Source organism: Octopus bimaculoides, chromosome 4, assembly GCF_001194135.2.
Source record: "Octopus bimaculoides isolate UCB-OBI-ISO-001 chromosome 4, ASM119413v2, whole genome shotgun sequence".
Lineage (NCBI taxonomy): Eukaryota > Metazoa > Mollusca > Cephalopoda > Octopoda > Octopodidae > Octopus > Octopus bimaculoides.
The window spans coordinates 25,325,557-25,349,615 of NC_068984.1; the positions used below are offsets into that span (position 1 = coordinate 25,325,557).

At 33.4% G+C, this 24,059-nt stretch overlaps 1 protein-coding gene across 21 annotated transcripts in view; it reads right to left on the bottom strand.

The window, feature by feature from the left end:
- Positions 1 to 24,059, bottom strand: part of LOC106881120 (rap guanine nucleotide exchange factor 6) — a 453,933-nt gene that overhangs the window by 130,229 nt on the left and 299,645 nt on the right. Inside the window, exon 1 of one of the 21 annotated variants that reach the window (XM_052966977.1) lies at positions 3,393 to 3,756. The exons of the other annotated variants lie outside the window; for them this stretch is intronic. The gene's annotated coding sequence lies outside the window, so the exon portion shown is untranslated. Of the gene's footprint in view, positions 1 to 3,392; positions 3,757 to 24,059 lie in introns of those variants that run through there. 21 annotated transcript variants of the gene reach the window in all.

Below are 24,059 nucleotides of genomic sequence, written 5' to 3' on the forward strand. Positions count from 1 at the left end.
TATATAGGCTTCTTTCAGTTTCTGTCTACCAGTTACCTTTACTTGCCTAAAACTCATTACTTAATCATTAAAAAAATCATAATTACTGGAAGTTTGTGCTGGTGCCACGTAAAAGCACCCAGTATACTCTGTAGTGTGGTTGGCATTAGAAAGGGCATCTAGTCATAGAAACCATGCCAAAATAGACAATTGAGACGTGGGTAGCTCCCCCTGCTGGCCAGCTCCCGTCAAACCATCCAATCCATGTATAAGACTCGCCCGAGCTAGTTCATTATCCCAATCCAAGGCTATAGTAGAAGATACTTGCTCAAGGTGCCACACAGTGGGACTGAACCCGGAACCATGTGGTTGGTAAGCAAGCTACTTACCACACAGTCACTCCTGCGGTGTTTTAAAAAACTTATTTAACTTACTGATGCTATTAAAGAAATGGGAAGAGAAACTAAGAAGGCTTCTGTACAAACATATGAAACCTCTTTTGTGCTTGGATTTTTTTTTTTTTTTTTTTTCAGTTGATTACTGAATATTTGACTAAAATTCAGCATTAATGTTAAAATAAACTTGTTGGTGCAAATTAATACTTTTAGAACTAAATATTAATGCAATATCTAAAGGAAATTATTATCAATGTATTTTAATATATGAGGAACTGAATTTTCATACTATCAAAATAGTAGTTAGTACCTGGTTACTTATTTTGCAACATCAAAGAGAATTCACCAACATCTTTTAGGGTCTAAGCAATTAGAAATAAATAACTAAATAAACCCAAAACCATTTATGTTTCTAAGCAGCAGAATGGCTGTAAGCAGTTCCCAGGATCAGTGAGAAGTTGGATTAATGAAATGGCATTCCTGAGAAAGTTACTTTGTCAGTTTAAGTAATTGGTTTAGAGGAAAGCTTGTTCAAAACTAAAATGGCTAGCAACATCCACATCACACTGTAAGAGGCTCAAAGACAGAAAAAGGAAGTGAGAGAAGGTAAAAGAGAAAGTAGGGAGGAATGAAAAGCAGAAGAGAAATGTAAGAGAAAACGGGTGGGGGTAGTTAGTGTGTAATATGATGGGGTAAAAAATGAAACCGACTCTTTGTGTGTCACCTGTTTTATATATTCCCTTTTCAGTTTAGTAGCAGATGCAACCCTTAGTGAGAAATAGGCAGACAATTCCCAAACCAGTCAGGTAGGGAGGAAGGGAGATAGAGACGAAGTTGGCCCTGTATATAGAATAATGCTGCTATTAAAGTGATAACGAGACAAACGAAGAATGCTTGTTACATGTGCATGCATGTGAGCACCTTTCTTGCTTGGATTTTTCAATTGATTATTGAAATTCTGTTTTAAAAAACAAAAAAACTGGAGTACTGCTAATTTTAGATGCACAGTTGATATTTACAGTAAAATAAATGCAATCAATGATTAAAGAGAATAGTTGAAAATAGTGGTGTAAAGAGAAGGAAAGTTAGTTGCAAACTTTGTACATTTGTGTGTGTATATATATATATATATATATATATTATTCATATAGTATATGCATCTACTCATATATAGTTATATATATATAGTTTATATACATATATTTATATATAGTATATATTCATATATAGTATACATATATTTATATATAGTATACATATATTTATATATATTTATATATAGTATATATACAGATATTTATATATAGTTTATTTATATATAAAGTTTATTTATTTATTTATATATAACTATATATATAGTTTTAATTACACCGAGTAAGACTTCTAAATGTAAGAAAGCATTACTTCTTTAAACTTGATCAGTAGTTCCTAAAGTGAAGTCGTGTTAATTTCATTACCGAACACTTCGTGTCAACAAAATGGATTTGGCCAGTGCAAGCTGGGACTGTCTAGTGTTGACACACGCACACACAAAACATCACGGGAAATAGGTTAAGAGCACTTGTCAAAGGATCATGACAGCAATATTTACATGGGAATATTTGGATACGAATATATCATCATGTGTTACAAATGCGCTTTGGAAAGGCATGAATATCAGAGCTAAGAAATCCCCGGTAACGGTACATTTTGTGCCTTTGCAAAGAAAAAATTATTAATAGGAAAATAATACGAAAACTATGTAAAATTATAGACATGAAACAAAAACTAGAAACTTAATGAACATTCAGTATAAGAAACAAAAAGTATGTGTGAATATATATAGAAAGAGTATGTGTTAGAAACTGGGAGTCTAAGAATTAAAATCTAGGCACCATTTTGATGCATGCAGTCTATGTAACAAGACTGTTTTTGCTTTTATGCTATCATTAGAACTTCCTCGATTCAGTTATATTTGAGACTGAACATCAGCAAATAATTCAAGATAAGAGGGCAAAGAGATGAAATGTAAAAGAGGAGAGAAAGAAAAAGGGATGAGTGCTCCCTAAAGCACATCGAAACATCTTCCAAAACAGAAAGAGAAAGGGAGAGAGAAATGGGTAATTGATGTATGTCATTAAAACTATAAAATCAAATCCAGTTATTAGATATAGCTTTACTCAACCTTTATATGTTGTGTATTTCTTTTAAAAATAGTTTCGTAAAAAAAAAAAACTGAATCCAATTAGAATAACTACTAAAATACTAACGTAAGATTACCAAAAGGTAATATTAAGTCCGAAAAGAGAGACATGAAGCGAGATCGTAATAAGACCAGACGTAAACATTCTCAACACATGAGAAGAAAGATAAGTGACATGCCACGCTATCGCAAACAAGGCGTAAAGATATTGAGTATTAAAAAAAAAAAACAGAAATCAATCATCTTTAATGTCGGGCTATTGCTAAATATCACCGACATTTATAGTGTAGAATCGGGTAAATCAAGGGGTGAAATACGCTTATGAGACGATTTCTGGAGAAGAAGAAAAATGTAACTCGGCAAATTTTTATAAAGTAATTTTTATTTAAGGACTACTGATAGTTCTTCCGTTTTTTTCTTTTTTTTCTTTCATCAACCTTATAGAGATGACTGCACGATAATTTAATTTAGATCTTCCAAGTGTAAGCCATCAATCTAAATATTGTGAAATATCTAGTAAGTAAATAGATTTAAAAAAGAAAAAAAAAGCAGTTATTACTTGCTACAGAAATTCATAGGAAAACATTAATTAACAGAGGAACTCTTTGTGTGTGTATGTTTCCGCTGTTACAGTTCCCCCTGAGCTACGACTACTAATCGTGAAAGAGAGAGAGAGAGAGGCCAACAATATAATCTATAGAAATATGACAGGCAGTTGTAAAAATATACAATATGTAGAAATCAGAAAAAAGTTTGTATTGTTACAATGAGTTTAATTAAAATGGTGAAAGAATAATTAAAATCAGTAGTTATTGATTAAAGATGTATATACATACCTTTTGAAGAAGTGCTTGCTTCCATCCCAAGGAATAATAAAAACAAACGTACGTAAAACAACGAATGTGTGTATATAAATATATAGTATATATCCCGCGATGAATGTTTTAAAAAAACAAATGAACACAAAAACAAACTAAATTGCGATTAATAATAGTTTTCCTTTGGTTTGTAAAATGTACCGAGTTTGTCTGTAGTGCTTGTGTGTATGAGGCTTGTCAAACAGAAGCGAAGCATGCATGATGTTAGGGTGGGTGTTTACAAGAGAGGTAATAAGGATTGGGATAATGAACTAGCCCGGGCGAGTCTAATACAGAACAGATGCCCAGGGATGTTAGAAGGCAGTAGGACAACGTCTGCTGTGCAGCATTTTACGTGTGTTATGTTCATGCATTTACTTTCTTTTTTATAAAATGACTAATTTTGAGAGGGAAAAATTATTTTAATAGAAAAAAAAACTCGATTCTTAAGTAATAAAATTCTATTGACTGCGATCGTCATTCAAGACATACTTTCTCCGACAGACAGTTTCAGTAATTTTAGATGCCTTATTCCTTATTGTGCTCCAGTTTCGTTTCCCTAAGTATATATATTTTATTTCACCAAAAAATCTATGTATAATACTTTCGTCTCATTTTCCGCTTTGAGCTTATTCTTAGAGATCACTGTTTAGGTTAGGAAGTCGCTGTGATATAGCGAATTCTTGGAACCTCCACGTGGTCACTCGACTTCCTAGAAATAAGAGCCAAATTCCTCCAAATGAAACCCTACTGTCTTAAAAAAAAGTACAACTTGGACAATGTATATAGATCTACTCGACAAGAGCTGACCTACAACAAATCAACAGAGACATCTTATTGTGGACGTTTAGTTAGAATCTTTCACTTATTTTTGTAACTAAAGCCTGCACAAACAAACATCACAATTACATATCTCTCCACACCACCACGCCACCATCCTGCCTCAAAACAATTTGAGGTATTCTATCTATGTAAGAAACAAATGTTTATTCTGCTATTGTTGAATTTTCCTTCATACTAATTAATTTCATAGACTATAATCAACAAAATACGAGTGTGACAAGTCAAAAGCAATTAAGTGTTCGGATAAAAACACGTAAATATTACGGTCACTACACTAAACTTAAGCCGTTATCAAAAGTACACAAGGTATTATGACAGTGAAATTAGTGGCGTGGGGAGGGCCAAAGTGACGGAGGTAAGGAATACGTACACCACCCGTTTTCGGCGTAACAAAAACCCTAACCACCTAGTGTACGTATTCTTTACTTTCGCCGCCTAGATTTAATACGAAAGGTATGAAGAACCATAGAAAACTTGAATAGCATGGTGCCTTCGTAATTATTCCAATTAGTAAACCATACATGAAGGAAAACAAAATATTTCTTACGCAGGCATAATCCCTATGATTTCAGAGGAAGAGAAAAATAGGAAACTGAAATACACGTTGTTCCCAAAAATATTAACGACATAAAGGGAACTGGCACAAAGTGGGTATCGAATTCACGTCCCGGACTCAACTTGCTAATAGCTTTATGTTTATCTCCCAGCTTTCATCCTAATGAACAAAACTCATTTATTTTCCCGCAATAATTATATATAGATGTCAATGTCATTAGTTTGTGTTTCTATAAAGATTCATCTACACCCCGTGTCTCTCGAGCACTTCATAATGTTGCCAATCCTAACAAACGTGATAAAATGACAAAAGAATGCTTATAAAAATTGATATTAAGAAAATTTCTAGACTATAATATATTAACAGACAGAGATAGATAGATATTTCATCAAAAGGATGGTTCACGGTGTGGAACTGAAATCAACGTTGCATAGCAGCTTTCAACGATTAAGCAATATTGCTAAAAAATAAATAAATAGAATAAAATATCTAACACAGTTTTCTCTAAGTTACATTTCATTACCATTAAACATAAATATATGCAGACAAAAATGTGTGTGTGATACAAATAATTAATCCTTAAAGTTAATTATTCAGAGACCATTCTATGAAAATTAAGCTTAGTATTAACATATATAATGTAGTGAGCATGAAAATCTAATTAGAAACATTTAAATGAGGAAAAGACCTTAGCTCAGTGACTAATAATATTTTAATCATTTAAGCAAGTATGAGAGACAACCTAAGGGTATGTTTCATTCTTATTAGACCTCCTCAATGGAACCTATTTTAGCATAGCTCTGAAGCAGTGATGAGAGAATCACTGAATATCACAAATACATGTATGTATGTAACAATCTAAGACAAACCAATATGGAGATTCTATGTTCACTGGACCAGATAGATATAGCAGCCAAATTTCTTACAAATCACATTTTGCCCTCATAAAGAGGAAGTGCACATTAGGAAATGAAGTCATAGATATATAAAATGATAAGATAGTAATAATAGCTGGATTGTATAACACATCAGAAGTAAAGTCTTCTGTGAGTTCATTGGATCTGGGTGAAATTGCAGTTAAATTACCCTCAAATCTTATCACTCTTAAAAACAGAAGGGTATGGTGAATAATGTAACTCTAGAAATACTAATCTTGAAAAAGAAATAGGGTGGTTTCAATCAGAACACCTTAGATCATATATCTGCTGAATCGAGACTGATCTAGGGCTTAGCAAAACTACTAAGGTTTATAGTCATGTCATCATTGCCTTTTAACCATTGTTATATTTCTGTTGAGTGGAGGCGCAATGGCCCAGTGGTTAGGGCAGCAGACTTGCAGTCATAGGATCGCAGTTTCGATTCCCAGACCGGGCGTTGTGAGTGTTTATTGAGCGAAAACACTTAAAGCTCCACGAGGCTCCGACAGGGGATGGTGGTGAACCCTGCTGTACTCTTCCACCACAACTTTCTCTCACTCTTACTTCCTGTTTCTGTTGTGCCTGTAATTCAAAGGGTCAGCCTTGTCACACTGTGTCACGCTGAATATCCCCGAGAACTACGTTAAGGGTACGCGTGTCTGTGGAGTGCTCAGCCACTTGCACGTTAATTTCACGAGCAGGCTGTTCCGTTGATCGGATCAACTGGAACCCTCGACGTCATAAGCAACGGAGTGCCAACAACAACAATATTTCTGTTGAAATACACTGCCTTTATTTCAGTTAGTCTTGAACATAATGAGAATTAAGCAAAGTAACTATAATTACTGTGTTTGGAACATATATGACCAAGAAATTTTGACAAGTGGTTTTAGTCTAGATCCTTTTAAAACAGGAAGTTTTTATCAAACGACCAAGGGCAGTCTCAGACGGGTTCATATCAAAAGTGTTAACATCTGTTTTCCATGTCGGCATGGTCTGGACCATGTACACTGGAAAGATATCTGGCTAAAGAAAGCTTGTCTCAACAAATTCCATGTGAGCATGGAAAATGGACATTAAAACAATGTTTCTATACATATATATGGGCAGGTTTGGTTGCGTGGATAAGAAGTTTGCTTCCCAACTACATTGTTTTGGGTTCAGTCCCAAACTTGGGAAAGTGTCTTTTACTATAGCCCCAGGCCAACCAAAGCTTTGTGAGTGGATTTGATAGACAGAAACTGAAAGAAACCTGTCGTGTGTGTGAGTGTATGTCGTGTGTGTTTGTTTGTACTCTACCACTGTTTGACAACAGGTTGGTTTGTTTATGTCCCCCATAACTTCGCAGTTCAGCAAAAAGACACCAACAAAATAAGTACCAGGCCTAGAAAAATTATTATCAGAGTTGATTTGTTCGACTAAACCCTTCAGGCCAATGCTCCAGCATGGCTGCATTCTTATGACTGAAACACGTAAAAGATACACATTTGTGGACAAGCATTATGAAAAGGACACTGATAATTACATATATTAAACCCCCTCATAAAAACATTTCATTCATAAAACACCCAAATATTCACAAAACCAAGCTGGTAGAGCAGTAAATTGCAAAGGAATGCAGGATAAAATGCTCAGTTATTAATATAAAATTATGACAATGTGAAAGACATCCGGTTTTAAATAAGTATTGAATTACATTTTTCATGTATTTCTATGTAATTAGTTTATATTCTAAGAATTTTCTTGATATTAATTTGGAAAGTGCAACACTGGCACTAACTTTACCAAACTTAGATTCCAACAAATCTTACTGCAAAATATTTTCAGCTAAGTCATTTATTTATTTATTTATTTATTTATTTTAAAGCAAAAGGCTTTAGATATGCTAATCCCAGACAAAATATCTTATATTTCTTTCCTGATGTTATTGTAGTTTAGTTCTAGATCAGCCATGATTGAGCAGACAAGCCTATAGTCAAAGACATACCAGCTGTGACCATCCTGCTTTTTTTCCTATGACAAAGCAGTGAGGTGGGATTTAAGGAAGATTTGACAGCTATTTCTAGCAGATCAAACGACCTTCCAAAGGCTCCTTAATTTTCAGATGTGGAGACGGGGGATAGGGGTAGGAGTTCCTCTAACTTTATTTTATTGATTGAAAGATGTTTGATCATTAATTTTGAGGATCAAAAATGTCAAGGGTTAGATCATGATGTTAATTCAATTAGACTAAAATATTTCAGAAACTGAAAAACAATAAATATTTCCTCAATAAATGTCATCTATTGAAGAAGTAAGGAGCAAGCATTTAATTAACAAGTATGATCAGAAGCCTGTTCTAACTACTCAACAGACCTAAACAATATTTGTCAATTTAAAAAAATAAAATCAATAACAGTGAGTTTGAAGCGGAAGATAAAATAAAATTATTTCACTTCTTATCAGTCAACAATTCAGCTGAAATGGAAAAGAAATCCTGTCCTAAGAAATGTCATCATCAGCATTTTCCATGCTTTCAGATTCAGTGAGACAGATTTTCTACGGCTGGGTGCTCTACCTATCACCAACCCTCACTTGTTTTCAGGTAGGTAAAGTAATATTTCCCCATGGCCAGACATGTTCTCACAGAATACTGGAAATGAATGACACTGCTTGTATGACAGTGACATTCACAACTATCGTGCGATATCAAGACAATGAGACACAAGCACATACACACCTATATACACACACATACGCGCACGCACACACACACACACACGACAGGCTTCTTTCAGTTCCAACTACCAAATCCTCTCACAAGGGTTTGGTCTGTCCAGGGCTATAACAGAAAACACTTGTCCAAGATGCCATACAGTGGGGCCAAACCAGAAACAGTGTAGTTGGGAAATAAACTTCTTATCACACAGCCATGTGCGCACCTCATAGCTATATCCATCTAATCATCATTATACCACCATCACTAGTCGTACTACTATTAGTACACAGGTTGTTCAAAGTCACCTTTGTATTCTTTGTAGATAAATTGAGACTAGAAAAAAAAAATCAATGCTCAAGCTGCAATGGAGTTAATAAGAATACTAGAATGTTCACATGGATAGAATTTTTTTAAATGGTTTGAGGGCAAACATCAATGTATCTATTCTAATACGTAAAATTACCCATCACTAACCCTAGCCACCATGTACATACAAAATAGACTGTCAGAGAAATGTTATCGAACTTGAGGAGCTCTATAACAACGAAGTAACCATGTTGGATGTGTAAATGTCAGTCTAAAAAGGATACTGAGTTGAGATGAGCTACAAAGGTATTTAGAAATAAAGAGCAAAAACAAAAAAGAAAAAAAAATTTTATTGTGTTTTGTTTTTAAGGTATTAATCACACCAGTATGTAGGTTTTTACTTAGGTATAGTTTGTAACCAAATAGCTACCTGAATAAGTACTATTTATAAGGCAAAGAGATTAAAAGGGGGTTTGGAGAGAAAAGAAAATACGTATACACAGCAAGAAATTTTTTTTTTTTTTTTTTTTTTTTTGCTGCTCACTAACAGAGCTTGAACATTTCCGTAGTAGATATTTAAAAAAGAAAACAAAAGATTTAGACATAGATTTAATAATGAAACTAAAAGATCAAATAAGTGCACAACATTAACAGATATCAGCATGGTATTTTTTGAAGACTTAATATTTACTAGAACAAATATGTGTGTAATGACTACAATACAAGACTGGATTTTTCAGCATCCTTAGTTTGGTTAGGTTTTAACTTTCCTCTCCAAGGTGAATGAAATCATTACCAGTAATGTATTGGAATCAACTCTGAGTAATTAAAGGTGAGCTGGTAGAATCATTAGCACACAGGGCAAAATACTTAGCAGCATTTCATCTGTCTTTATGTTCTAAGTTCAAATTCTGCCAAGGTCAACTTTGCCTTTCGACCTTTCGGAATCAATAAAAATAAGTACCTGTTGAGCACAGATTGATCTAATCAACTTATTCTCTGGCCTTGTGCCAAAATTTGAAACCAATATTTAAGGTGGCAAGTTGGCAGAATCATTAGCATATCAGACAAAATGCTTAAAAGCATTTCTTCTAGCTCATAACGTTCTGAGTTCAAATTCTGCCAAAGTCAATTTTGCTTTTCATCCCTTTCGGGATCAATGAAATAAAATACTAGTCAAGTACTGAGGTAAATGTAATTGATTTCTCCCTTTCCCACGAAAATTGCTACAACAGACCAGCATCCCATTCAGGGGGAAAGTTTTGATCTCAGTGAAATATTCACCATGGAAACTAGGTAATGAATCTTGAGTCCTAGGACTCATGAAAAAATTTAAAAGACAAAAAAACTAATGTTTACAATTAATAAGAAAAGAAACTAATTTATTTTCAATATTTTACAATGCAACCATATGAGTTACTTTCAAAAATTAAATATCCACATTAATTTTTCAAATATATGAGGGAGAGTCAAAAACTATACACACTATCGTTTTTTCAATGTATTTACACAAAAGCAGGGGATAAACAAGTACATCATTTTTCTATATAGTCTCCTTCCTTTTCAATGCACTTGGTCCAATGGTCCACAACCTTGTGTATTCCCTCCAAGAATAAGGTTTTCAGTTGGTCATGCAACCATTTATGCACTGCTTTCTTCACATCTTCACTCTTAAGAGATCGATGACCTCATAAACCATCTTTGAGCGGTCCAAAGATTTGATAGTCAGAAGGGTGAGATCTAGGCTGTAGGCAGGGTGTTCCAGTACCTCAAAAACCAATTTGTTAATGGTTTCAACAGTCTGGGTGGCCGTGTGTGCAAGTGCATTGTCATGCAACAACAAAACTTTCTTCGACAATAGGCTTCAGTATTTGGTTCGAATTGCTGGCTTCAGTTTGTTGGTTCTTATCTTGACATCATGTAATAGATATGAGTATTATAACCATATAAGCAGTGTCCTTCATTTCAAATTTTCTTTATAAACATGTGCAGCAACAGGGAAACAGGTAAGAGCATCAGGCCACAGAAAACCTGCCTCAACAAATTCTATCTGACCCATGCAAACAGAAAAGTGGGCATAAAAACAATTATGATGATAATGATGGATGATGATGGCAACAACTGGAGTAAAGAAAAGTAGACATTTGATAGTGCAAAACACAATGTCTCACACACCATTTTAAATCCTGCCAAAGCCAAATTTGGTTTACATCTCGCAGGATCAAATAAAATACCTGCCAGAAATTTATGGTGGGGTCAAAACCAATGAACTATATCTCTTCCTTTGGTCATAAAAAATTCCTTGCACTAAATAAAGAAATCAATATTGATCACAACCAAACTATAAACACCATTGTTTTTAACCCTTTGGCTTCCAGGTTATTGTCAAATGTAATATTCGTTTATTCACAGTGTTTTTAATTACTCGTGTATTATCTTGTAGCTTTGAGAATTTCATGATCAATTGCTTATTTTTAGAAGGACATTGTAAGATATGTGTGAGAGGCTGTTTCTGGCTGGTTTGAATATAGAACAGGAAGAATATTTTGGCTGGATATAGCCGGTTTAAATGCTAAAGGGTTAAATACATGAACATCATTACAAGCAAACTAACCTGGCACTATGTCACCTTGGCACATACCTAGAGGGACTATGGTTGTTTGACCCCAAATCAACTGTAGTTGAACAGACTTCTGATCAAAGGCATTTCAACCAGAGTTATCCTGTTTTGTTTGCATATCTAAGAATAAATTGGCTAATATGTCCATCCTCTTTTTTTTCTTTTTAGATGGTAGGGTAGATAAATATGATTAGTTATAATATCACGACTAATGAGCACATTCTTTATTAATGAGAAGAGGAACAGAATTTGCATCCATCTCATTATTCTTTCTTTGCCATAGTACTGGACAAGTTTAGAATGTTTAAAACATCTCAATTCAATTAAATATGACAATTTATCTCCCCAATCGTTACATCACTGCTCAATGAGTAACACTTGTAGGGGGTATGATGAGGGAATTTGGCTGTTATTTCTAACAAAACCAAGTAACCACATAGTGGCTCCCCAATTAGCTCAGTTGAGAGAATATTAGACTGAAGAGTGACTGTGATACTAATAGATGCATATGTCAGCCAAATCATTCCCATGTGCTAATTAAATACAGGAATTCAACAACTTGGATACACAAACTAGGATAATTACATTCCCACACAACTCGTTTCAGAATATTAAAAAAAAAACTATTTTCCTTACATTTTTTATTTGGTCTTTCTATAATTCAACTAATTTAAATTTTAATATTTAGGACAGTTCTTTTCTGCAGCCAGATGCTCACTTTTCTAACAAGACACTACCATAATGAACTAGGATTCACATTTTGTTTTCAGCTGGACAGAGTAGGAGAAGCCAGTTAAGGTAACATATGTGAAGGTGAGCAACAAAATAACTGTAGTCAATTTTGGTCTCCTGGTGGAACCCAGCTACTGAACTTCACAGCATTTGTGCCTTTATATGTTTCAAACATACACAAAATATATAAAGAAAGCCTCGCAAGCTCTTGTTTTTCACAAGTATATTCCATTTTCAAAGTCAAAAGTAATAGGAAAATAACAAAAAAGAATATATAAAGGAAAGAAAACTGTCTACATATCTGTACATATATATACACATACATAACAAAAGAGATAATCCCAGAGGAGTGAGATTAATTTTAGTTTGCATCACAGGGGATGGGCAAAACTAAGCTTACACATTCCATTGCAGGTAACTTGACAGATCAAGTATTAAACAGTAGTGGTGGCAGTGAATGTAGTAGCAGTTGAAGTATTTGTTGTGATAATAGTAGCAACTACTAATATATTCAGTAAATATAATATGGTTACAGAAAAATAGCTTAATGTAAATACAAAATTCATAAATTATCTTTGTCCTGAAATTGCAAGACAGAAAAATCTGTCAATATTGCCATGCTCAATTAACAGGCTTCACTGTTTAATTTGATCTGAACTTAATGATATATATATATATAACCATCTTTCTGTAAGCATTTGTAATATGGTTAAAGAGATGGCTTAATGAAAATAAAATGAAATGTTAAAAAATTATTCATATCCCAAGATTAAAAGACAGAAAATTTCTAAGAACTGTCATGCTTAAATGAGCAGTCTTCACTGTTTGTCTTGATCTGAACTAAATAACATAAACAACAAGAGCACTCAGAGAGTGCAAACCTCCACCAAGGCAATATCAACGTCCTCCTAACAATTAGCCAGAAATGATTTTTAAAATGAGACTATCTGAAATAAACTTGACTGCTCTCACAAACGAGAATACTAAAAATGAACCCGACCGCTCTCAAAGATTAAGTAAAAAAAAAACAGAAAAATAATCCAGAGTCTTTGTCCAGTACCTCATCGATCCCAATGGTAGTCATGGAATGTGAAGGTGGCTGTAGAAAATTTAGTGACAGTAATAAATAGTTTATCCTTATCTAATACAGTCCAAAGTTAATAAATTCACCATTCAAAATAGTTTCAAAGGCGGAGGTAATAATAATAAGTTCTACTTAGGAATTTTTAAATGAATAGCATGAGACCTTTTGGTTTTCTCTTAAATTCCAGCCTTCCTTTAGTATTCCTGTTGTTTTAGATCGATGTTTAGAAGTATGTATATATGTAAGTATAATGTAGTGTTAATATGTATGTATAATATATATATTATAAAAATATGTTAGTGTTATTTAATTTCTGAATGGTTTTGCTGCCATTTGTTTATGTAGTTTGATTTCTTTATCCATCAGTTTCTACTAAGATAGAGATGTGAGTAAAATTAATAATAGAGAAATAAAAATAAAACTTTGGAAACAACCTAAAGGGAGATAACTGAGAAAGACTTGAAAGTCAACGTAAGATCATAATCATGCAAAGTAAAGTAAATATAACAAATAATCCAGAATCCTTGTCAGGTACCGGATCAATACCAAAATCTAATCAGTTCGTGCCAGCCATGAGGCCAAACATCCCTGAAAGTTTCATCTGTGTCCATCCAGCAGTTCTTGAGATATCTTGTCCACAGACAAACAAACAAATACAACTGAAAACAATACCTCAGCTTTTGCCAAGGTAGAGGTAATAACAGAGTAAAGCATCTCTGTAACCATATGCAATTTCGTTACAGTAACGGTTTAATGAAAATAAAAATAAACATTTTTTTAAAAATTTGTATCCTTAGATTGAAAGACAGAAAATTTCTAAATACTGATATGCTTTAATGAACAGTCTTCATTGTTTAATTTTATCTGAACTTTTGTTTTTAATTGATAAATTAACTTTTCAAAATAAGTTAAATCTGGTTGGTTATCTGTTTAAAATGTTTGTTATAATTAATGAAATTACACATTTCAAGGCATGCTCTGGCCTAAGGCATACATGCTATTTCCTCTCTTTGTCTATTTTATTGTGACAATAACTTCTGTTCCTTAGAACTGACCAGTTTGTACCTCTTCTATTTTGACAATCCTGCCCTGCTCATCTCTCTCTCTCTTTCTCTCTCTACTCACCCCTTGGGTATGCATCAACATACACAGTTCTATATGTTCAAACTGTACTACACTTCTGTGTTGTGATATTTATGAGGCAGGTAGTTAGGGCTATGGCAGAACCGGTAGGATACTAAGACAAACAGTCTAGTAATATTTAGTTATATCCCTTTACATTCTAAGTTCAAATTCTGCTGGTGTTGATTTTGTCATCCTCCTGCAGAATATGTGACTCTGGCAAAGTTAAAAATTATTATCATTCTTATTCTCAGAGTCAATAAAAATGTCTTCTTTTCCACACACGCATATAAAATATCTCTAAATACTTTGTCAAGTTCACTTCAAGTCTTATTTACAATAAAATGAATATATAAAATGTATATTGAAGATCAGATTTATTATGGTTTACTCTTCAAGTCTTAACCTTGAGTCATAAATAATAATTAATCTAAAACATTCAGAATATCAACTTCTAAGAAATATGAAATGAGTTCTGTGAAATAATTAGGTAACCCTCTATGTTCTGGATTTAGACCCCACTGGATAAATATAAAATGAAAAGTAAAATAAATAAGAGTAAAACAGATCATGGTTAGATACTAAGATATAAGATTATTGTCAATAACAAGACATCTCTAGCAGAGTCTGTGAAGATACTCTTGTCTGTAGGACAATAACAGCATTCATTAGAAAGTGAAACAAATATTCCTTTATCTATTAGCTTCTGTGGATCTTCTTATTCATTGCTGCTGGCGCCAGATGACGCCAAAGGGCATCTCTGAAAGTTGTTTATTATTTTGGAGAGAGAGAGAGAGCAGTGATGCTAACCAAAAGAATTCTACATATCAAAGGAGGTAGTATAATATGATTATTTCAAATTGTGTAGAGTACAAATTCAGTGTGAAAGATTATAAATTTCTCTTTCAAAAAGAATGTAATCTTGAGGTAAAATATTTCTAGGCTACAATTTCTACTGAATCAATTCTCTGACCTGACTTAAGCTGAGTGTAAATAAATAGTTTTGAAATACAAAGTATGCATAAGGCATTTTGTACTCAATTATTTTTATTATTATTATTATTATTATTATTATTATTAATAATAATAATAATAATAATAATAATAATAATAATAATAATAATAATAATAATAATAATAATAATAATAATAATAATAATAACGCAAAACACTTTCAATACAGTAACCATAAGAGCATCACAGCAAACCACAGCACATACCCAAGGCACACAGAGCTGTGCTCGGTAGTGAAGTGAAAGCACGTTATAAAAATAAAACTACTGAACAATAATAATAATAATAGAAACAAAAACCATAACTATGGATGTTTTTTCCAGCTAATCTCACACATACAACTTGCAGAAATGTGTGCCTATGTGCATGTTCTGCATATAAATTATTTCCATGATGGTTTTATTATATTAATATTTTATAGAAATCCTGAAGTCTATACTAATTCCTACATTACAAGTAGAAATGAAACAATGTCAGAAGACGGCTGCTGTGAACTTTTTTTTTTTTTTTTTAATGGTTCTAATCCATACACCTCTCAAGTAATATGCTGGCATTAAACAACTGAATTGTTTAGACCAAATCGCAAGCATTTGAGTAATATATCAGGGCATGTTTATTGAAATATTCACCATCCTGACAAAAGTATGAACAGCTAATTTACAAAGAAACTATCACATAAATAGGAAACAAAAACTTTTAAGACAAATGTAAAACAATGACCTTTCATTTCTTAATAAGCATTGGCTGCTGCAGTTCACTCCTTATAATAAAAACAAATATATATATACATTTGAACATTTATTACTGGTGCATTAGCAAGATCTTTGAATATCCCACACAATCAGTTAAATATTTTGAAAACATTTACAGTTTTTGATATTAAAACAGGATAGAGGAGAAGATAGGCAAATGCCAAACCCATTTCACAATGAACAATCACATGGAAGACAAGATGAAGATATAACCTTTCAGTGACCTTATGTTGGGGCTAACCTTATGTTGAGAAGCCAAAATCTCAGTTAATAACAAAGTAGGTTAATTTCTAGCACTTCAACTCCACCTTACTAATTAGCAATGACAGAAAAAATAACCAAGTTCAAACACTAGTTGGAAATGTGGCTATATTTTTTCATTGTCTTGAATAATTAAGAAACCACTGCTGACATTTGTTTTTAAGTCCTCCCACACACACACACACACACACCACCCTCACTAGAAAATAGGCTTCTGAATAAAGTATTGTTCTTTAATCACATCAAGATTACAAATTACGAACTGCAGTACCTACTGTTTTGTCTTAGCTGTAACTACAACTCAATAAGCATTCAAAGATTGGATATATTTGTCAGAAAACCATTCCTGAGAGAGAGAGAGAGAGAGAAATATAAAAGGAAGTTTAGTTCCGACTTGTTATTGATAAATATGGCTCATGGTTATAACTACTGATTCATTCATTCAGTTCTTTAAACTGACAGGAAGTTATCTACTTATAGATTTCAGGAATTGAATTTACCATTCCAAACACATATATTCTTCTGAGTGGTTAAACATAAATCTCAAGCTTATTAAAAGACATCAGACAATAATTCGGTCTTGATACTGTAAAACATTAACACCAAATAACGGCCAAGTAGATACAATAAGTAACGTGCATATTCAGATTAAAATTGAAACCAAAGCAACAACAGCTATAACTAACTGAATGACAATGTCGGCATTACTGGGAGAACAGCTTACAGGAAGAGATGAGAAATGGTGAGGAGGAAGAGAAACAAGGTAAATTTGTGGCTTGCTGTACTATCTTTTAATCTTTATCTTTTACTTGTTTCAGTCATTGGACTGTGGCCTTGAAGGGGCTCAGCTGGAAAAAAAAATCTATTCCGGTACTTTCTTTCTTTGTTACTAGTATTTATACTCTCAATCTCTTTTGACAGACTGTTAAGTTATGGAGGATGTAAACAACCCAGCACCAGTTGTCAAATGGTAGATGAAGACACACACAGACAAACAATGGGATTCCGCTCAGTTTCTGTCTATCAAATTCACTCACAAGGTATTGGTTGGCCCAGAGCTATAGTAGAAGACACTTTCCCAAAGAGCCACTCAGAAGGGACAACCTAAAACCATGCTTGCACATAGCCAATATTCACATGTGGACTACATTACTTTTCAGTTAAGAAGTTCATCCCAATTCACAAATTCTTCAAGATCTACAAAAGTCAATCTAATGTAGATTACTAGTGCTTAATGCATGACATTTACCAAAATTTGTATTACATTCCTAATCTGCAGAATTCAGCTGAAACCAAAATCACTTTCCACCAAGGACAGCAATGCTCAGCCAATTTTGAAATGCACCACATCACACAAACTGTACTAACATTGTTTATATTCATTCTAAAAGAAATAAGGAAGTCTAATGCAAAAGAGAAACTAATCTATCCCTCTGTCATCCATAATTGTTCTGTTATGGAATTACAGGCTTTCTGAGCTGTTCATGTTAAAATTTTCAATGGGATGTTGAATTAATTACCCTCATATTTAATTTAGTAGAAAGTTAAACAACAAAAGTATCTGAAAATGTATCACAACTAGTGTGCCATGTTAAATAGTTTCGTATTCCTGAGTACCTCATAGAAATGCCCTGACTAGTGTAACCTTCCATATATAATGCAATACCAAACTTGTCAGCCACCACTGCCAGTTGTCACCCTGAAATGACCTGATGCCAACACCTGTGTTTTCCTACAGTATTCTGACAGTCTTGAAAGTTGTCCAGAGCTAGAGTTGATTAATGGACTTGTTTTTGTTGTTGTTGTTTAGCCCCAGGACAGCTTTCTCTGACACAGTTTATCCAGGTTTACATTATTGAATGTATACTTTTCTACAATGGAAGATATTGATATGAGAAATATTTAGTTGCTATTTCTGGCAGATCACGCAACCATGTAGAGGTTTTGGACTTTAGAAAAGAACCTCATGACAATTTTCACTGCATTAAATTCTCTTTCAAATTTTTGTTCATAGATATTTGAAGCAGATCTAAAATTTAGAAAGTGATGAGGTAACTTGGCATGTAGGCCTCTAGGATGAAACAACCAAGGATGATAAGTGGTAATATGCTGCACAACAAATCTAACTCATACTAGCATGGAAAAATGGACATCAAAGCTACAACGACAATGACAATGGTGATCATTCCTGACAAAGAGAGAGAGAGAGAGAGAGTGTGTGTGTGTGTGTGCATTCAATTTTCTATGGCTTGATGCCCTTCTTGTTGCCAACCACCACTTGTTTGTAAATGAGGTCATAATCATAAGCAACAAACATGTTTACATAAAGAACTGGAAACAACTGACACCATACGAATGAACTTGGTTATGCTTTCAGGGTGGGCTATCAGTAAACAACGGTGAGCATATATAATATAATAATGAAAGTGTTGTATGCAATGCTCAGGTGCACTACAACTTTAAAAAAAAAAAAAAGGCCATCAGGTTGCACTGTTGGCGAATTTCAAGAATCATGGAAGTTTTGGAGGATGTAGTGTCTCGACAGCTAACAACTGACGCAGGTAGTTTATTCCATGCTTCAGCAATTCTCAGCGTGAAAAAAATGTTTCCAAAAGTCAAGGGTGCTGTCTTATTTTTTGATTTTAAAAGCATGTCCGCGAGTGTTTGTCATATGGAATTCAAAATTCAAAAAAGTGCTCAAGGTTGTTGTAGTTGGAAAGATGGTGGATAATCTTGTGGATGTCTATCAAGTTAGTTGCCAGATGTCTGAGCTTCAATATGTGAAGACAAAGGAATTGCAAACTCACTCACACACAGATATACTCTGTAAAATAGAGTGGCATTAGCAACGGTGTCCAGGTGTAGAAACCAAGCCAAAGCAGACATGGCTTGGCATAGTCTTCTGACCGACCAGCTCCCACTGAATTGTCCAACCCACACCAGCAGGGAAGACAGATGTGAAATGATGGTGGTAGTGGTGATGATGATGATGACCTGTGTGTGTGCGTGTGTGCAGATGGGGACGGATGGGGACACACAAACACATACATATGAATATGATGATCTTTCAGTCTCTATTGACCAACTCCGCTTACAAGGCTTTAGTGAGCCCATGACTATAGTAGGAGACACTTGGCCAACATGCCACAGTAGGACTGAACCAAGAACCATGTGGTTGAAAAGTGAACATCATAACTACAGATACCCTTTTCAATCAGCAGAAACAATCAGTATAAAATTAAGATTGATATTGTAATTGTTATTCTGAATTTACTCCGATCCGAACAAGTTTATGCATACAGATTAGCTGACTCAAAGATTTTAAAGTAACTCTCAAAGTCAAAATATAAGACATTTTTCGTTTTTTTTTTCTTTTTCTTTTCTTTTTTATTCCATTTAAAATACATTCTGTAGTAACTAGTAATTTTATCCATACTGGTAATCTGAAATTAATTGAAACGCTTAAATACCACATGAATAAATAGTCTAGCTTGCCATCATATCACCATATAACCAAAACACCATCAGACTTAAAGATTATAAAACACTTGCTAAAAGCAACATTACACAAGAGATTGTATAAATATTCTCAAAACTAGATTCTAGATTCTTATTCGTGTGTGTGTGTGTGTGTGTGTGTGTGTGTGTACAGAAAGAGAGAGATAAAAGGAGGGGTGAGAGAAAGAGAGAGGGGAATTTCAATTTCTTTAAAATTTCCATTTTAGTGAAATAATTAACCATGCATAAAAATGATTTCTGAAGAGAGTCCACAAAAATTCTCAATTTCTATTAACTTTTTCTTATGTAAATCAATTTAATTTCATATAATTTAAAAGAGGTGGGAAATAGAATATATTTCAGTTCTGTAAATATCTATCTTAACTAAGACAGTTTATAAGAAAAACAGAAAGTTAATACTTTGTATTAACATCAACATTTGAACTGGAAGAAACTGATACGTTAATAAATAAATTTTCTTGCAATAAAATTCATTTTACTTTTGAAACTGAGTGATTATGAAAAATTATTAAACACATATCTTAAATAATGCATTTCTCTTGTTTTAAATAACTAAAAATTTACATCTTTATCATCTTATGTTAATAGCCATAGCTGTCAATTCTCACTCAGTGTCTTTACAGATAGCTTATTCAGCAGAAATACTAACTGGTTAACAAATAATTCTTAGGTTTCTATTCATACAGCGACTAGTTGTTTTATGGCTCACTTTACTGATGTCAGCTTAACAAAAATCAGTAACTTTATTTAAAATGATGTTATAATGGTTTCAAATTTTGGCACAGAGCCAGCAGTTTTTGAGGGTGGGGAGTCAATTAAATCCACCCCAGTACTTGATAGGTTCTTATTTTATTGACCCAAAAAAGGATGAAAGGTAGCAAAGTCAACTTTGGTGGAATATGGATTCATAATGTAAAGATAGATGAAATGCTACTAAGCATTTTGTCGAAGCAGCATTTTGAATTCAATAAAAAAAATAATAGCAATAATGATAATGATTTCAAATTTTGGCACAAGGCCAGCAATTTCGGGGGAGGGGGTAAGTTGATTACATTTATTACCACCATCACCCGAGTGCTTAACTGTTACTTTATTTTATCAACTGCAAAGGGAGGAAAGGCAATGTTGAGCTCAGCAGGATTTGAACTCAGAATGTAAAGAGCCAATAATAATAATAATAATAATAATAATAATAATAATAATGATTTCAAATTTTGGCACAAAGCCAGCAATTTCAGAGGAGGGGTAAGTCAATTATATCGACCCCAGTGCTTACTGGTTCTTAGTTTTTTTTTCAATCCTGAAAGGATGAAAGGCAAAGTTGACCTCGGCAGAATTTGAACTCGGAACGTAAAGAGCTGGAAAAAAATGTCATTAAGCCTTTTGTCCAACATGGAAGCCATTCTGCCAGCTTGCTGCCTTCAATAACATTGATGATGGTTTTCCTGTTTAAGGCAAAAGGCCTAGAATTAAGGGGAGGGGTTTAGCTGATACTATTGATCCCAGCATTTTTATTTTATTTGATGTTAACAACCCCCGGACGGGTGAAAGGCAAAGTTGGCCTCAGTAGGATTTTAATTTCATTTTATTGACCTGAGAGAAATAAAAAGCAAAATCAACCTCTAGCAAAATTTTAATTCGAAACCTAAAATATCATAAATATGACATGCTATTGAGAAAAGAGAATTAGGATCAGGAGAAAAAAAACACTTGCATATCTTTCTTGGAGTCTTGTATAAAAATAAGAAGGAGGACAGATCAGCACCTAAAGTTACAAGTCATCTTCAAACATCTGTCATACCAAATGAAGATAAAAGCACTCTAGAAATAGCATAAGTTTTAATAAATGTATATTCTCTCTTATATAAACACAAACTTGATTTTGCATTTTACTCTAATCTATGAATGGCTAAAATGTTAAATTCAACTAAAACTTTGCAAAAAAAAAAATAGAAAAGAAAAGATGCCATGCTTTTATTTCATTATCCAGAACACTTCACATAAAACAGACACCCAACAAAAAATAGTGTATGCATGTTATAGTGAGCTTATGTGAAATTACTTTCAAATAACTTTATTGACCTACAAAAAAATGTGTTGAATGCTCAACCCTTCTTCCTCTCCTCTCCCCTCTCTCTCTCTCTCAGCTGTTGTGTCAATAGGAAACAAAATTTAGAATTTACATCTGAAAAATATAAAATATCACAGTCACTGGGATGGGGGAATCCATTTATTGGTATTTTAATCCTCATATAGCAAAGTATGACATATTTTATAACTTAGGTTTAAACCATTTTGTCTGACAATACATACAGTCACAGTTCTTATCTCGTCTGCATACAGTAGGAAACGGAGAAGAAACAACAGAATTGGTTACCAGTATCTTTTATCTTTTACTTGTTTCAGTTATTGGATTGCAGCTATGCTGGGACATAGCCTTGAGTACAGATATAACTACTAATGAATGACAAATATTTTGACAAAATAAATAAATATCTGATGTTACGAGATCCAGGAGCAATCTTGTCAAAGAGAAATAATTGTGTTAATCACCTTCAGTACATATTCCTGGAACTGAGATGGAAGATATTCAATGTAAATAAACAAGCTACATCAATTACAATTAAAATTAATTGATTCTAATTTAGGTGCAATGCCAACAATTTGGAGGAAGGGGCCAATCAATTACATAAGCACCCAATATTTGACTAGTATTCTATTTTGTAGACCACTGATGGAAGAAAAGCAAAATTGCCCACAGTAGGAAAGCTTTGCCTTTCATTCCCTCTGGGAAATTGAACTCGGAAAACAATGCCAGGAAAAATAATACCACTAAGCATTTTGCTCAGCATGCTAACAATTCAACCAATCCACTGCAATAATAATAGGAAATCAACATACCATCATGAAAGAAAGAAAAAGGGTTGATAAATATGGAGACCTGAGAATTGAGATCACTAAGATGTGGCAGCTATGAGAGTCAAACACAAAGATTGTCTCTATTGTCATCAGAGCACCCAATGAAGAAAATGAATGACACTGCTTATATGACAGTGATACTCATTTACAACTATCAGCCAAGTCAATTCAAGGAGGGTGGGAGAGAAACACACACACACACAATGGGCTTCTTTCAGTTTCCATCGATAAAATCTACTTACAAGATTTTGGTTGGTCAGGTGTTCTTTCTAAAAAAATAAGCATATCAAACATTAAAGAGGAGAATGGGAGAACTTAGTTATTTCCTTACTGGACAAAATATTGAAATTCAGTATCAGAAGAAAGATTTGAACACATGACCCTTTAATAAAAGGGTATATTGTACTTTGTAGAGCTATATAGAAATATATATTAATAAGTGTCAGTTTTCTCATGATTTCTGAGATATTAATTCAAGAAAACATCATCAAATCATGAGAAATATGATTAAGGGAATTGAAATGAGGAAAATTATTGGAAACATAATATAACATTAACAAAACAAATAATAATGAAAAGGTAACAATTTTACATGGATACAATAGATCATAATTTTGATTTATAACACCTTCCCAAACAGATAAATTGTAACTTACGTATGCAAATATAAAAACAACTCAACATATACACACTTACATAATATTACAATACATACACAAACACACATATATGTAAAACAGAGACAAACACAGACATATGACTAACATTTTATTTCATATAAACATATATATTAATATAAACATGAATTTATTATATAAGTGCTATAAACACTTTATCATCTTTATTTTGGCAACAGTTCATTAATCACCCAGATACTAACCTTCATACACACACATACACGTAAATGCATGCACACACACACTTGCATACACACATACACTCACGTGCACACACACACACACTTGCATGCACACATACACTCATATGCACACATACAATGGTTGATTAGTTTCTGTAAGTGTCCAAAACTATTGAGAAACCTAATAAGCTAGGTTACTATTTTTTTCCTATTTAATCCGTCTAAATTAATAACGGAGACATTTTAAATGTATTATTCGATAATAAGTTGGAGAGGCCAGGGTAAATATTAATAGTTTTGCAGACTCCTTTATACACCAACTAATAATAATATAGAAATAAGATAAATCTTCACATATGCATTCATCCTGAAACGTTCTTGTTTGGAGACAGACAACACACACACACACACACACACACACACACACACACACACACACACACA